Source organism: Somniosus microcephalus, chromosome 3 (genome assembly GCF_052327205.1).
Source record: "Somniosus microcephalus isolate GS21.2 chromosome 3, FLI_Smic_1.0, whole genome shotgun sequence".
Classification (NCBI taxonomy): Eukaryota; Metazoa; Chordata; class Chondrichthyes; order Squaliformes; family Somniosidae; genus Somniosus; species Somniosus microcephalus.
Window position 1 is genome coordinate 148,250,688 of NC_140989.1, and position 16,763 is coordinate 148,267,450.

Consider the following 16,763-nt stretch of genomic DNA (forward strand, 5'->3'; position numbering starts at 1 on the left):
GATGGGCCTCATCCTGCCACCCAAATCTGTCCTGTACTTATAATCTAATCAATATGTATACACAGTTCCATGAGTTTCGGTTTCCCGAAACTGGTTTTCGCGGGCTTTAATGTCCTTAATCCACAAGCCTGTCTGGCTTGCAGTAACAGAAATTCAAATGGTCCCAGAAGCTGGTCACGAGGTCTGGCGGCCATTTTGTGTGCCCTTTTATCAAAGGTTTCTCTGTACAAGCTTCTTTTGGTCAATAAAGCTGTTTTATTAACCCTAATTTCCTGCGTGATTATTTATGAAAATTTCGCGAATCTTACAGTAGTGTATGGTCGCACACCAACTGCACATTAAGTGAGTGGGTGCCTTTGCGGTTAGTGAAGATCTCAGCATTGGTATACGGTGCCCACAGAGCCACGTGGGTGCAGTCAATGGCGCCCTGCACCATGGGGAAGCCCACTATTCTGGCAAAGCCACATGCACGCTTGTCCTGCTTCTCTCTGGTGATTGGGAAGCTAATGTCGTCCCTTCTCCTGGTGTAGAGAGCCTCAGTGACCTCCCGGATGCAGCGATGGAGGGCGAACTGTGAGATGTTAACGATGTCTCCTGCTGCAGACTGGAAAGATTTGCTGGTGAAGAAATTCAGGGCCATGGTGACCTTGACTGCCACTGGGAGAGCTGTGGTTGCCCTGGTCTGAGGCTGGAAGTCTGTTTGCAGCTGGTGGCAGAGTTCTGTGACCACCTCTTTGGTGAAGCAGAGCCTCCTAAGCCACTGCTCCTCACTTAATTGAAGGTAGGAGAAGTGCAGTCGGAAGACCCTAGGAGGGTATGGCCTGCTGAGAGTACTGATGGCCCTCCTCCTCCTTCTGCGCACATGTTCCCATCTTTCTCGCTGCCTCTGCTCCCTCCGCCGTAGATCCTTTAGGGCGAGGTCAATTGCCAGTGCAACCCCCATGACTTTCAGCAAGTGTAGGTTGAAACGTTTCAAAAATAATTATGGAGTTTTGTACTTGCCAACTAACCTTGAAATGACTAAAGAAAACCCTTGCAGTTGCAGGAAGTAGCACACAGCCACTCAAACTGCAAAATCTTGTCAGGTGTGAGTGATTGGTGATGATCTCTTTAAATATTGTCACTGGCACTGGCTTCCTGCTGCTGCACGCCACCTCTACCTATCGTTGCTTTCTCCAGCCGGTAACTGCAGTGGCCAAAACAAAGTTGGGAGATTGGGCATCAAGTGAGTATTGCAAACTCACTGACGTCACGATCTCTATGATTGTGATGTCCCCGGCAAGCGAGTTTTGCGGCAGCGCTACCGGCAACTTGGATATGGCGTGCACCACTGGAACTGCCATCAGCTGGCGGTAGAGCACTGACCGGCGTTTTAGCACCATCTTGTGACGCTAAACACACAAATTTCTCCCCCACTGAGTTCCTCATTTTAGCTATTATGAAATTGAACGGCTCCAAGTGGATTACTTACAGATAGGAAGAGAATAAAGTCAATAAGGGTCATCCTGGGCTGCTCTAATGACTGTCCTTCAAGGAAGCATCTTACTAAAAAAGAACTACCACTCTTATGAGACTGAAGGGAATTCGGGGGGGGGAGATTTCCCTCCGCAATCCCGCCTGAAATCGGGCAGAATTCCAAGGATGGGGGGTCGGGGGTGGGTGGTGGGGGGGGGTTGCCGGGGAGGTAGTGGGCAGTGGGCAGTGAGGACTACCACCACCTCAGGAAAAAACAATGACATGAAAACTTGATGGGTAAAGTATAAATATTGAAGGTAGTTGGTGTGCGTTTCTAGTGTGGTTTGGGGTATGCTCCCCTGGAAAAATATTGAATGTTTACATCAAACTTTATACATTCCGCTTAATTTTAAATACTTAATCTATGAGAAAGAAAAACAAAATGATACTTGGATTCTTAACAGACCAACCAGACTATCACTTCCCCTAAAATGACCTAAGTAACACTCGCACATCAAACCACCCCACCCAAGTTCCACAGAGGCGCTCGACTTCCTCGAGAACCAGTTCACAGAGACGCCTCAACCAATCCTTTCACAGAGACATTTCCTCCTCCAATTCATCCATACACATGGTTCTCCTCCGCTCTCAATGCAATCTGGCACTCTTCTCCCAGTCCACCCCAGTTCATAAGAACATAAGAAGTAGGAGCAGGAGCAGGCCATACGGCCTCTCGGGCCTGCTCCGCCATTCAATAGGATCATGGCTGATCCGAACTTAGACTCACGTCCACTTCCCTGCCCTCTCCCCGTAACCCCTTATTCCCTTATCAGCTAGGAAACTGTCTATCTCCGTTTTAAATTTATTTAATGTCGCAGCTTCCACAGCTCTCTGAGGTAGCAAATTCCATAGATTTACTACCCTCTGAGTGAAGAAGTTTCTCCTCATCTCAGTTTTGAAAGGGCAGCCCCTTATTCTAAGATTATGCCCCCTAGTTCTAGTCTCACCCATCAGTGGAAACATCCTCACCGCATCCACCCGATCAAGCCCCCTCACAATCTTATATGTTTCGATAAGATCGCCTCTCATTCTTCTGAACTCCAATGAGTAGAGGCCCAACCTACTCAACCTTTCCTCATAAGTCAACCCCCTCATCTCCGGAATCAACCGAGTGAACCTTCTCTGAACTGCCTCGAGAGCAAGTATATCTTTTCTTAAATATGGAAACCAAAACTGTACGCAGTATTCCAGGTGTGGCCTCACCAGTACCCTGTATAACTGCAGCAAGACTTCCCTGCTTTTATACTCCAGCCCCCTTGCAATAAAAGCCAAGATTCCATTGGCCTTCCTGATCACCTGCTGTACCTGCATACTAACTTTTTGTGTTTCATGCACCAGGACGCCCAGATCCCTTTGTACTATAACACTTTGCAGTTTCTCTCCATTTAGATAACTTGCTCTTTGATTTTTTCTGCCAAAGTGCATAACCTCACACTTTCCAACATTATATTCCATCTGCCAAATTTTTGCCCACTCACCCAGCCTGTCTATGTCCTTTTGCAGGTTTTTTATGTCCTCCTCACTCACTGCTTTCCTTCCTATCTTTGTATCGTCAGCAAACTTGGATACGTTGCACTCGGTCCCTTCCTCCAAATCGTTAATATAGATTGTAAAGAGTTGAGGTCCCAGCACGGACCCCTGCGGAACACCACTAGTTACTGATTGCCAACCCGAGAATGAACCATTTATCCCAACTCTCTGTTTTCTGTTAGATAGCCAATCTTCCACCCATGCCAGTATATTGCCCCCAATCCCATGATTTTTTATCTTGATCAGTAATCTTTTGTGTGGCACCTTGTCAAATGCCTTTTGGAAGTCCAAATACACCACATCCACTGGTTCCCCTTTATCCACCCTGTTTGTTACGTCCTCAAAGAATTTGAGCAAATTTGTCAAACATGACTTCCCCTTCGTAAAACCATGCTGACTCTGTCCGATTAAATTATGCTTATCCAAATGTCCTGTTACTGCTTCCTTAATAATGGACTCCAACATTTTACCAACCACAGATGTTAGGCTAACTGGTCTATAGTTTCCAGCCTTTTGTCTGCCTCCCTTTTTAAATAAGGGCATTACATTAGCAGTTTTCCAATCTGCTGGGATCTTTCCTGAATCCAGGGAGTTTTGGAAAATTACCACCAATGCATCCACAATCCCTACCGCTACTTCTCTCAAGACCCTAGGATGTAAGCCATCAGGTCCAGGGGATTTATCTGCCTTTAGTCCCATTTTATCTTACCGAGTACCACCTCCTTAGTGATTTTCGTGTTTAGCTCCTCCCCCCCTATAGCCCCCTGTTTGCCCAGTGTTGGGATATTTTTGGTTTCCTCTACTGTAAAGACTGATACAAAATATTTGTTCAGCGTTTTTGCCATCTCCATGTTCCCCACCACTAATTTCCCGGTCTCGTCCTCTAAGGGACCAACATTCACTTTAGCCACCCTTTTTCTTTTTATATAACTGTAGAAACTCTTGCTATCTGTTTTTATATTTTTTGCTAGTTTACTTTCATAATCTATCTTCCCTTTCTTAATTAATCTTTTAGTTATTCTTTGCTGGCTTTTAAATGCTTCCCAATCTTCTATCCTCCCACTAGATATGGCTACTTTATATGCCCTTGTTTTCAGTCGGATACTATCCTTTATTACTTTACTTAGCCACGGATGGCTGTCTTTTCTTTTAGGCCCCTTTTTCCTCACTGGAATATATTTTTCTTGAAAGTTGTGAAATATTTCCTTGAATGTACACCACTGCTCATGTACCGTCTTACACTTTAATCTATTTTCCTAGTCCACTTTAGTCAACTCTGCTCTCATACCTTCATAGTCTCCTTTATTTAAGCTTAGTACGCTGGTTTGAGATCCAACTCTCTCACCCTCCAACTGAATTCGGAATTCAACCATGTTATGGTCACTCATTCCAAGGGGATCCTTTACTAGGACATTTTTTATTAATCCTGTCTCATTACACAGGACCAGATCTAAGATTGCCTGCCCCCTGGTTGGTTCAGTTACATACTGCTCAAGGAACCCATCCCTAATGCACTCTATGTACTCTTCCTCAAGGCTGCCCTGCCCAATTTGATTTGTCCAGTCAATATGAAAGTTAAAATCCCCAATGATTATAGGTGTTCCCTTATTACAAGCCCCAACTATTTCCTGATTTATACTCCGACCAACAGAGTTGCAACTGTTAGGAGGCCTATAGACTACGCCCACAAGTGACTTTTTCCCCTTATTATTCCTTATCTCCACCCAAACTGTTTCACTATCCTCATCCTTTGACCCAATATCATTTCTCACTATTGCAGTGATTCCATCCTTTATTAACATAGCCACCCCACCTCCCTTTCCTTCCTGTCTGTCCTTCCTAATTGTCAAATACCCCTGGATGTTTAGTTCCCAGTCATGGTCACCTTGCAGCCATATTTCTGTAATGGCCACCAGATCATACTGCTGTTCAAACTGGGATCGTTCTTCCACTACCCCCATTCAAGCTGGCACTATTCCTTTCATCCCCCTTTATAAATGCCTATGTCTACATTTCTAATAGAAATTGCCTGTGTAAACTTGTCATACTGCAATTATACCCTCCGAGCAGTGGTGGCTCGATAGCATTTCAGTTTTGTGTCTCACCTCAGCTTGTACTGCAGAGAAAGTCCTATGCTCCAACCATCTCTAATTCTCAGCTTTCCAAATTGCAGTCACTATTGGTATTTAACTATCTATAGCTTATTAAAAAAAACTTGCGTCTGTGCACATTTCCTGTCTACATAGTCTCAGGATAAGGGGTCAGCCATTTAAGACTGAGATGAGGAGAAATTTCTTCACTCAGAGGGTTGTGAATCTTTGGAATTCTCTACCCCAGAAGGCTGTGGACAATGTTCCCTATAATTTTTTGGGGGGCCGCACGGCCCCTTTAATGGGCTGCGTGGCCCATTCAAAAGTCCGCGCATGCGCGGTTTCTTCAATGTAAAAGCCGGCTCACTGATTGCTTGGGACCGCTGGAGCCAGCTTAAAGGGAACATTGGCTCTGGATGCTCAGTCGTTTAGTATATATCAGACTGAGATCGATAGATTATTGGGCACTAAGGGAATCAAGGGATATGGGGATAGTGCAGGAAAGTGGAGTTGATGTAGAAGTTCAGCCATTATCTTATTGAATGGTAGTGCAGGCTTGAGGGGCCATATGGCCTACTCCTGCTCATATTTCTTTTGTTCTTATGTCCTTAAAAACTCGCTTCCTGTTGTCAACCTTTTTATCACAGATCTGTGTCAGATTTTTGCTGTTATAAATTCTTATGTCTACATTTATAATGGAAATCATCTGTGTAAATTCAAGGGCAAGGGAAGAATAAACTAGTAAAGTAAATGAAAGAAAAACTTACATTTATATAGCACCTTTCGTGACCTCAGGATGTTCCAAAGCGCTTTACAGCAAATGAAGTACTTTTAAAGTGTAGTCACTGTTGTAATGTAGAAACGTGGCAGCCAATTTGTGCACCCCAAGGTCCCACAAACAGCAATGAGCTAATGACCAGATAATCTGTTTTTAGTAGTATTGCTTGAGGGATAAATATTAGCCATAGAAGATAGGAGCAGGAGTAGGCCATTCAGCCCCTCGAGCCTGCTCCGCCATTCAATGCGATCATGGCTGATCATCCAAATTCAGTACCCAGTTCCTGCTTTCTCCCCATATCCCTTGATCACTTTAGCCTTAAGAAATACATCCAACTCCTTGAATATATTTAATGAATTGGCCTTAACTGCCTTCTGTGGTAGAGAATTCTACAGGTTCACCACTCTCTGGGTGAAGAAATTCCTCCTCATTTCTGTCCTAAATGGCTTACCCCTTATTCTTAGGCTGTGACCCCTGGTTCTGGACTCCCTGACCATCGGGAACATCCTTCCTGCATCTTGTCTGTCCAGTCCTGTCAGAATTTTATAAGTTTCAATGAGATCCCCTCTCATTCTTCGAAACTCCAGCGAGTATAGGCCCAATTGACCCAATTTCTCCTCATACGTCATTCCTGCCATCCCAGGTATCAGCCTGGTGAATCTTCACTGAACTCCTTCCATGGCAAGAATATCCTTCCTCAGATAAGGCGACCAAAACTGCACACAATACTCAAGGTGTGGTCTCACCAAGGCCCTGTACAACTGCAGCAAGACATCCTTGTTCCTGTACTCAAACCCTCTCGCTACGAAGGCCAACATACCATTTGCCTTCTTAACTGCCTGCTGCACCTGCATGCTTACCTTCAGTGACTGGTGCACAAGGACACCCAAGTCTTGTTGTACTTCCCCTTCTCCCAATCTATTGCCATTCAGATAATAATCTGCCTTCCGGTTTTTGACACCAAAGTGGATAAACTCGCATTTATCCACGTTATATTGCATTTGCCATGCCTCTGCCCAATCACCCAACCTGTCCAAATCATCCTGGAGTTTCTCGGCATCCTCCTCACAGCACACACGACCACCCAGCTTTGTGTCATCTGCAAACTTGCAGATATTACATCTGGTTCCCTTGTCTAGATCATTAATATATATTGTGAATAGCTGGGGTCCAAGGACCGATCCCTGTGGTACCCCACTAGTCACTGCCTGCCACTCGGAAAAAGACCCGTTTATTCCAACTCTTTGCTTTCTGTCTGCCAACCAGTTCTCTATCCAAGTCAATACCTTGCCCCCAATCCCAAGTGCCTTAACTTTACACGCTAATCTCTTATGCGGGACCTTATCGAAAGCCTTTTGAAAGTCCAAATGCACCACATCCACTGGTTCTCCCTTATCTATTTTACCAGTTACATCCTCAAAAAATTCCAGTAGATTAGTCAAGCACGATTTACCTTTTGTAAATCCATGTTGACTTTGTCCAATCCTGTCACTGTTTTCCAAGAGCTCTGCTATTACATCTTTTATAATGGACTCTAGCATTTTTCCCACTACCGATGTCAGGCTTACCGGTCTGTAATTCCCTGTTTTCTCTCTACCACCTTTTTTGAATAGTGGGGTAACATTAGCTACCCTCCAATCCATGGGTACTGTTCCAGATTCCATCAAATGTTGGAAGATGATCAGCAATGCATCTACTATTTCTAGGGCCACTTCCTTAAGTACCCTAGGATGTAGATTATCAGGCCCTGGGGATTTATCGGCCTTCAATCCCTTCAATTTCCCGAACACCATTTCCCTACAAATACTGATTTCTTTCAGTTCCTCCCTTTCATCAGACCCTATGTTCCCTGACATCTCTGGGAGGTTATTTGTGTCCTCCTTTGTGAAGTTAGAACCAAAATATGTATTTAATTGGTCTGCCATTTCTTTGTTCCCCCTTATAAATTCCCCTGATTCTGACTGCAAGGGACCTACGCTTGACTTCACCAATCATTTTCTCTTCACATATCTATAAAAGCTTTTACAGTCAGTTTTTATGTTCCCTGCAAGCTTACTCTCATATTCTATTTCCCCCCTTCTTAATTAATCCCTTTGTCCTCCTTTGTTGAAGCCTAAACTGCTCCCAATCCTCAGGTTTACTGCTTTTTCTGGCCAATTTATATGTCCTCTCCTTGGATCTTATGTTATCCCTAATTTCCCTTGTTAGCCACGGTTGAGTCACCTTTTTTGTTTTATTTTTATGCCAAACTGGGATGAACAAATTCTGTAGTTCATCCATGCAGTCTTTGAATGTTTGCCATTGCCTATCCACCGTCAACCCTTTGAGTGACATTCCCCAATCAATCCTACCCAACTCGCGTCTCATACCATCGTAGTTTCCTTTATTTAAATTCAGGACCCTAGTCTCTGAGTCAAATACTTCACTCTCCATCTTAATGAAGAATTCTCTCATATTATGATCGCTCTGACCCAAGGGGCCTCGTACAACAAGATTGCTAATTAATCCTTTCTCATTACATAATACCCAGTCTAAGATGGCCTGATCTCTGGTTGATTCCTCGACATATTGGTCCAGGAAATCATCATATAAACACTCCAGGAGTTCCTCCTCTGCACTATTGTTACTAATTTGGTTAGCCCAATCAAAATGTAGATTAAAATCACCCATGATGACTGCTGTGCCCTTATTGCACGTTTCTCTAATTTCCCTTTTAATGTCATCCCCAACCTCCGCATTACTGTTTGGAAGTCTATATACCACTCCCACTAACGTTTTCTGCCCCTTGGTATTTCTCAGTTCTACCCATACAGATTCCACATCATCAGAGCTAACATCCTTCCTTACAATTGTGTTAATCCCCTCTTTAACCAGCAATGCTACCCCACCTCCCTTTCCTTTTTGCCTATCTTTCCTGAATATTGAATACCCCTGGATGTTGAGTAGCCAGGACACCGGGGAGATCTCTCCTGCTCTTTTTCAAAATAGTGCCATGGGACCTTTTACGTCCACCTGAGAGTGTAGACTGGGCCTTGATTTAACGTCTCATTCGAAAGATGGCACCTCCAACAGTGCATCACTCCCTCTCTATTGCATTGAGTGTGAGGCTAGAGTTTGCGCTTAAATCTCTGGAGTGGGACTTGAACCCACACGCACAAAAGATTATTGCTTAAGATAAAAAATCATGGGATTGGGGGTAATATTCTGGCATGGATAGAGGATTGGCTATCTAACAGAAGGCAGAGAGTTGGGATAAATGGTTCATTCTCAGACTGGCAATCAGTAACTAGTGGTGTTCCGCAGGGGTCAGTGCTGGGTCCCCAACTCTTTACAATCTATATTAACGATTTGGAGGAGGGGACCGAGTGTAACATATCAAAGTTTGCAGATGATACTAAGATGGGAGGGAAAGTAGTGAGTGAGGAGGACATAAAAAACCTGCAAGGGGACATAGACAGGCTAAGTAAGTGGGCAGAGATTTGGCCGATGGAATACAATACTGGAAAGTGTGAGGTTATGCACTTTGGCAGGAAAAATCGTAGAGCAAGTTATTATCTTAATGGCAAGAAACTGGAAAGTACTGAAGTACAAAGGGATCTGGGGGTCCTGGTGCACGAAACTCAAAAGGTTAGTATGCAGGTGCAGCAAGTGACTAAGAAGGCCAATGGAATGTTGGCTTTCATTGCTAGGGGGATAGAATATAAAAATAGGGAGGTATTGCTTCAGTTGTACAAGGTATTGGTGAGACCGCACCTGGAATACTGCATACAGTTTTGGTGTCCATACTTAAGAAAAGACATACTTGCTCTCGAGTCAGTACAAAGAAGGTTCACTCGGTTAATCCCGGGGATGAGGGGATGGACATATGAGGAGAGGTTGAGTAGATTGGGACTCTACTCATTGGAGTTCAGAAGAATGAGAGGCGATCTTATTGAAACATATAAGATTGTGAAGGGGTTGGATCGGGTGGATGCGGGGAGGATGTTCCCGATGATGGGTGAAACTAGAACTAGGGGGCATAGTCTTAGAATAAGGGGCTGCTCTTTCAAAACTGAGATGAGGAGGAACTACTTCACTCAGAGGGTGGTAGGTCCATGGAATATGATGCCCCAAAAAGCTGTAGAAGCTACATCATTACATAAATTTAAAACAGAAAGAGACAGTTTCCTAGAAGTAAAGGGAATTAAGGGTTACGGGGAGCGGGCAGGAATTTGGACATGAGTCTAGGTTCGGATCGGACATGGCCCTGTGGGTAGCGGAGCGGGCCCAGGGGCCGTGTAGCCTAATCCTGCTCCTATTTCGTGTGCCTAATTCTGTTAGATTCAGGAGATGGTTCTGTGATAGTAGATTGGCGGTTAGGATCAGATCAGCCATGATCTTATTGAATGGCGGAGCAGACTCGAGGGGCCGATTGGCCTACTCCTGCTCCTATTTCTTATGTTCTTATGTTCTGACTCAGAGGCAAGAGTGTTTGGCTCTTAAGCATGTCTGTGGAGTTTTTTTAAAAGCAGGGTTGCCATGGACCTGTAAATTTGTCTCGTTCTGTAGCATATAGTAGATATTTAGGAGTTGATGAATTAGCTCTTCATTTTTCTTCAACAGGATCATGTCAACAAATGAAGTTTTATCAAGCAATCCATCAGAGTGGAGTGGTGTACTGGAGCTACCAGCTGCATACAGCTTACCAGATGGAGGTGGTCAGCTGATGCCCGATGAAGATATTGCTGGATGTACTTCAGATTCTACTGTTAACACTTTTTCCTCAATGATGCCCACAGTAAATACAGGTATGCAACAGATATTTTTTAAAGATGCCTTCATCAATATTGCTAGTCCATGAGTCGATCACTCCTCGTGCAAAGAAAAACTTCCTTCTGTCAGTCCTAAATTTGATCTTTTGTGGTTTAAACATGTGGGGCTGGATTTTGATTCTGGAGGTGTGTAGGAGGCGGGACTACAATTTTCGGGGTTGTAGTCCCGCCTCCATCAAGTTGTGGCCAACCCACGCGATATTCACTTGATTGACCTTGTTGAGCCCACCCAGCGGGCTCAGCAGGCCAATTAAGGGCCACCCGGCAACAGGTGACGTCACAGATTGACATTTCATCTGTCAAGAGCTTTTGACAGATGAAATATCAGCGTTTGACCGCTCTTTGAAGCTGTCAAACACTGACAATCTGTACACTAAATTAATTCCTTCCTCTCAGGCTGATTTAGAGATCTCTCCAGAACAGAAAGCTGAATGCTGCAACTTTTGACAGCTCGCGGCCATTCTGCTTTCTGTGCCGGTGAGATGAGGGACTCCCGAGACCTGAAGGAAGGAAGGCTGTAAAGGTAAGTAAAGGTAAGTAAAACTTCTTTAAACACTTTACACACACCAAACACACTTACCTCTTCACTCATGCACCCATCACTCACCTGAACACCGGACATCTCGAACCCTCCAAGTCCTTCAGCCAGACGGTCTGCCTCGCTAACTTGGCATGGTTTGGAGCCGTCAGGAATCCCACACTTCAGGAATAAAAATAGGGATTAGGCTAAAAACTGCCTGTTAACTACCTGTTACCTCGGGGAGGCGGCTCCCAGCACAGGTTGGGTATCCGCCTCCTTTGAAACTGGCATGGAGGCGGGTTGGGTTCGTGCCCCCCGATTTCACGATTTTAACCCCCCCACATGCCTCCAATCCCGCCTCCACGGCCCAATGAAAATCCTGCCCGTGGCCTCTTACTTTACTTTCACAATTTAAGGTGGAATAATTTTCAATATTTACCTTTTCAATACTGTGAACAATCTTACTCTATAAGATCCTCCCAGATGCCTATTTTCTGGGCTGGTCTTCCTTCATAATTCAAGAGTTCTAAGACTAGGTTTTAGATCTGTAGCTTCTTGTCTGCACTGCCTCCAATACACGAATGTCTCAGTGACTTGAACTCTGCACATTACACAATGTGTGGTTTAACCAGAACATTTTACAATGTGACCATGACTTCCCATGACCTGTATTCTACTGTTTTGTCTATATGGTTTCAACATTTTGTTGACTTTATTGATTGCTAGTCTACATTAGCTGGATGTGTTGTGCTTCGATTCTATTTAGACTTCTAGGTTTTTTCAACTTTGTCCGTAACAATTACAACATGATTTCTGGAGTAGATGTATCACCCGTTTTTCGTTTTTATATGCAGTACTTTATACTTGTCCTTATTAAGTTTTATCTGCCATTGTTTTGCTTACTTACATACTTTGTTCAATTCATTTTGTAAATTCTGAGCTGCCTTCTCCAATTCCACAGTCCTTCTACTTTGGTATCACCTGCAAATTTGACTTCAACATAACTCCTATAACAAGTACCCCGTTGCTTTCTGTCCTTGAGACAATTTCTTATCCATACCCAAGTTCATCCTGAACCCTTATCTGAATTCTCACAGCTTTTTGCCTAACTAATTCCAGGCAGAACTTTGTCAAATGTCTTCTGGCCAACCACAGTCCACTTGGGATATTACTTCCTCAAGGAAGTCAAGAAGGTTGGTCACACAAGATCTTCATTTTCTGAATCCATGTCAACTGCTGTCAACTAATTTTTTTATTGTACCATAAACTTTGGGCTAGAAATTGCGTAGCACCCAGTTTGGGGCGATACACAATTGAATCTGACGCGAGCTTCCAGTTTAGCGCTCCCGGAGGGAAGTGGAGCGCTAAATCAAGCGCTACCACTTCTCTTGGAGTGCTAAATGGAGGAAGAGGAGCGGTAGCGGCAGAGCGCTGCACAAGGTCCCGTGCAGCGCTGCCGGATTCACAGGCTTCTTCCCTCCCTTAAAGGGAAGGGCCAATGCTGAGGCCATTTCAAGGTAAGGCTGGGAATGGTCGGCGACAGCACCTGTGATCCACAAGAGCAGCCCCAAGCACTCTAAGAGAGTGCAGGGCTGATGAATCGTGGGATGGAAAAAATTCAAAAAACAACACTCTGGGGTGATGATAAAATTTTGGCCTACCTGACCACCACTGCCTTTAATTACCACTCCCCAAGCGGCCATCCGCAGTGACGCCTCCTGCAGCTGCCGTTGTTGATGCCCGGCGATGCTGCAGGGGGTAGAAGCGAATTTCAGATCTGGGGCGATAACGGGTGGCGCAAAGGAGGCCAATTTCTCCCCCTTTAAGTTTACATCTGATAATTGATTCCATTATTTTGCACAGGATTGAAGTAAGACTGATGGGTCTGTAGTTGTCTGCTTATCATTTATCACCCTTTTAGAATATGGGCACCACATGTTGCCTGTTGGCAATCCACTGTTACCCCCCCAGTGTCCAATGATTCCCTCAGAAAAATTGTCAATGTCCGGCAAATCTCATCTCTCATAGCATTCTGTTATAAATAACATCTATTCTCGCCAATTCATTCTTTGCCCTTTTCACCTGCCTAAGGCTTCTCTCTCATTTATAACAAAGTCACTAATTTTGCTTGGGTTAACTTTGGGAAGGGCATGTTGTTCATAGTTTTCTTGTGAATATTTAGAGAAAGCAAGTAGAGATCCCGCAAACTGGGAGAGATATAAAGGACAGTAAAGGAATACAAGGAAAGTAGCCTGAGCTGCAAAAAGGGAATACGTGAAAAAACTTGCGAGGGATATCAAGGACAGCACTAAATGTTTTTACGTATAATAAGAGAAAGAGGGTGGCTAAGAGTAATGTGGGCCCCTTAAAGACAGATGCAGATGATATTGTAATTGAAAATCAATAAATGGCACACTTACTTACTTTGTATCGGTCTTCACAGTAGAGGATGAGGATGAAGTACCAGAGATATGAGGAGAACTAAAAATAAATCACTGGGAGCAATGTTCCCTGTAATTTTTCTTTCTGGGTTGTGCAGCTGCATGGCCCATTCAAAATTCCGCGCATGCGCGGTTTTTTCAATTGAAAAGCCAGCTCACCGACTGCGCGGTACCCCTGGTGCACCACGTGGCCACACAGCTTAAAGGGAACATTGAATGGAAGGAATTTACTAGATTTAATATAAGTTAAAAAAAATGATAATGGAGTAAATAATGAGACAAAAGATAGACAAATCTCCAGGACCTGATGGCTTCCACCCCAGGGTATTGAAAGAAGTAGGTGAGGAAATTGTAGATGTTCTAGTCATGATCTTCCAAAACTCTTTTGATTCAGGAATTGCCCCCTTGGATTGGAAAATTGTCAATGTCACTCCGTTATTTAAGGTAGGGGAGATAAATTAGGAAATTATAGGCCTATTAATCTAACATCTATTGTGGGAAAGTTACTAGAATCTATTATTAGCGACAGAGTGACTGATCACTTGGACAAATATGAACTGATCAGAGAGAGCCAGCATGGATTTGCAAAGGGCAAGTCATATCTAACAAACCTAGTTGATTTTTTTGAGGAGGTAACTAAACGTGGTAGATAAGGGAATGTCTATGGATGTTATTTATCTGGAGTTCCAGAAGGCATTAGTTAAGGTTCCACATAAGAGGCTGTTAACAAAAATTAGAGCTCATGGAATTAGAGGCAAACAATTGACATGGGTAGGGAATTGGTTAGGAGGTAGGAGACAGAGAGTAGGGATAATGGGTATGTACTCAAATTGACAGGATGTGACTAGTGGTGTCCCCCCGGGATCTGTACTGGGGTCTCAGCTTTTCATTCTATTTATAAATGACTTAGATGAAAGAATAGAGAGCCATATATCCAAGTTTGTTGATGACACTAAGTTAGGTAGCACAGTAAATAGTGTAGCTGTGAACAGAAAGTTGCAAAGGGACATTGATAGATTAAGTCGGCAGGCAGTGAGTCAGGAGCAGCCCGACTAGAGCGGGCCTTGTGGGAACACAGCATCGGCGGCAGTTCAAACCGGCGGCAGTGAGTCAGGAGCAGCCCGACTAGAGCGTGCCTTGTGGGAACACAGCATCGGCGGCAGTTCAAACCGGCGGCAGTGAGTCAGGAGCAGCCCGACTAGAGCGGGCCTTGTGGGAACACAGCATCGGCGGCAGTTCAAACCGGCGGCAGTGAGTCAGGAGCAGCCTGACTAGAGCGGGCCTGTGTGGGAACACAGCATCGGCGGCAGTTCAAACCGGTGGCAATGAGTCAGCAGCAGCCCGACCAATTCAACAGCAGGGGAGAGAGGTAAAAAGTAATCAAAGTGTGACGTCACCAGGAAGCAGGTAAGTGATTGGTTGGTGAGTATTTGGTTGGTGAGTATATCTCTTTTTTTTTAAACTTTAACTCTGGTTTATAGTTTCTAAGGTCTCTCTGGTGTAGCAGGGACTGTTGGTAAACCAGTTAACTGTTGTGTAATTAATGGGATTGATTGATTTAATTTAAATTCAATTAATTAAAGGGTAAGTCATGGCAGGACAGCCGGGCCCCGTGATCTGCTCCTCCTGCGATATGTGGGAACTCAGGGACACTTCCGGTGTCCCTGACAACTACATGTGCAGGAAGTGCGTCCAGCTGCAGCTACTGACAGACCGCATTGCGGCGCTGGAGCTGCGATTGGACACATACTGGAGCGTTCACGATGCTCAGGACAACGTGAATAGCACATTTACGGAGTTGGACACACCACAGGTAGAGGTTGGACAGGAAGAAAGGGAACGGGTGACCAACAGGCAGAGTACTAGGCGCAGGCAGGTAGTGCAGGGGTCCCCTGTGGCCATCCCCCTCTCCAACAGATATACCACTTTGCGTACTGTTGGGGGGGATGGCTTATCAGAGGAAGGCAGCAGCAGCCAACTTCCTGGCACCAGGGGTGGCTCTGCTGCACAGAATGGGAGGAAAAAGAGGGGTAGAGCTATAGTAATAGGGGATTCAATTGTAAGGGGAATAGATAGGCGTTTCTGCGGCCGCAAACGAGACTCCAGGATGGTGTGTTGCCTCCCTGGTGCAAGGGTTAAGGATGTCTCCGAGCGACTCCAGAACATCTTGGAAGGGGAGGGTGAAGAGCCAGTTGTCGTGGTGCATATAGGCACCAACGATATAGGTAAAAAGCGGGATGAGGTCCTAAAAGCGGAGTATAGGAAGTTAGGAGATAAATTAAAAAACAGGACCTCAAAGGTAGTCATCTCAGGATTGCTACCAGTGCCACGTGCTAGTCAGAGTAGAAATAGAAGGATACTTCAGATGAATACGTGGCTAGAGGAATGGTGCCAGGGGGAGGGATTCAAGTTCCTGGGACATTGGAACCGGTTCTGGGGGAGGTGGGACCAGTTCAAACCGGACGGTCTGCACCTGGGCAGGGCTGGAACAATGTCCTAGGGGGAGTGTTTGCTAGTGCTGTGGGGGAGGGTTTAAACTAAAATGGCAGGGGTTTGGGAACCTGAGCAGGGGGACAGAGGAAAGGGAAACAAGGATAAAAGCAAAAGATAGGAAGGAGAAAAACAAAAGTGGCAGTCAGAGAAATCAACGGTTTAAATCAAACATGGCCACAGTAAATAATAATTCTAATAGGTCTAAGAGCATTAAAAAAACAAGCCTGAAGGCTTTGTGTCTTAATGCAAGGAGCATTTGTAATAAGGTGGATGAATTGGCTGCGCAAATAGAAATAAACAAATACGATTTGGTTGGGATTACGGAAACGTGGCTCAAGGAAGGCCAGGACTGGGAACTCAACATCCAGGGGTATTCGATATTCAGGAAAGATAGGCAAAAAGGAAAGGGAGGTGGGGTAGCATTACTGGTTAAAGAAGGGATTAACACAATTGTAATGAAGGATATTAGCTCTGATGAGGTGGAATCTGTATGGGTAGAATTGAGAAATACTAAGGGGAAAAAAACGTTAGTGGGAGTGGTTTATAGACCTCCAAACAGTAAGGCGGAAGTTGGGGATGGCATTC

At 44.7% G+C, this 16,763-nt stretch overlaps 1 long non-coding RNA gene across 1 annotated transcript in view; it reads right to left on the minus strand.

Annotated features, from left to right (window-relative positions):
* LOC147121465 (uncharacterized) overlaps positions 1 to 11,798 on the minus strand; it is a 33,370-nt gene extending 21,572 nt beyond the window's left edge. Inside the window, exons 1-2 of the long non-coding RNA XR_015077550.1 lie at positions 11,684 to 11,798; positions 11,332 to 11,424 (exon numbers count right to left, since the gene is read on the minus strand). This is a non-coding gene — a long non-coding RNA (uncharacterized LOC147121465). The remainder of the gene's footprint in view (positions 1 to 11,331; positions 11,425 to 11,683) is intronic.
* Between the last annotated feature and the right edge of the window lie 4,965 nt (positions 11,799 to 16,763).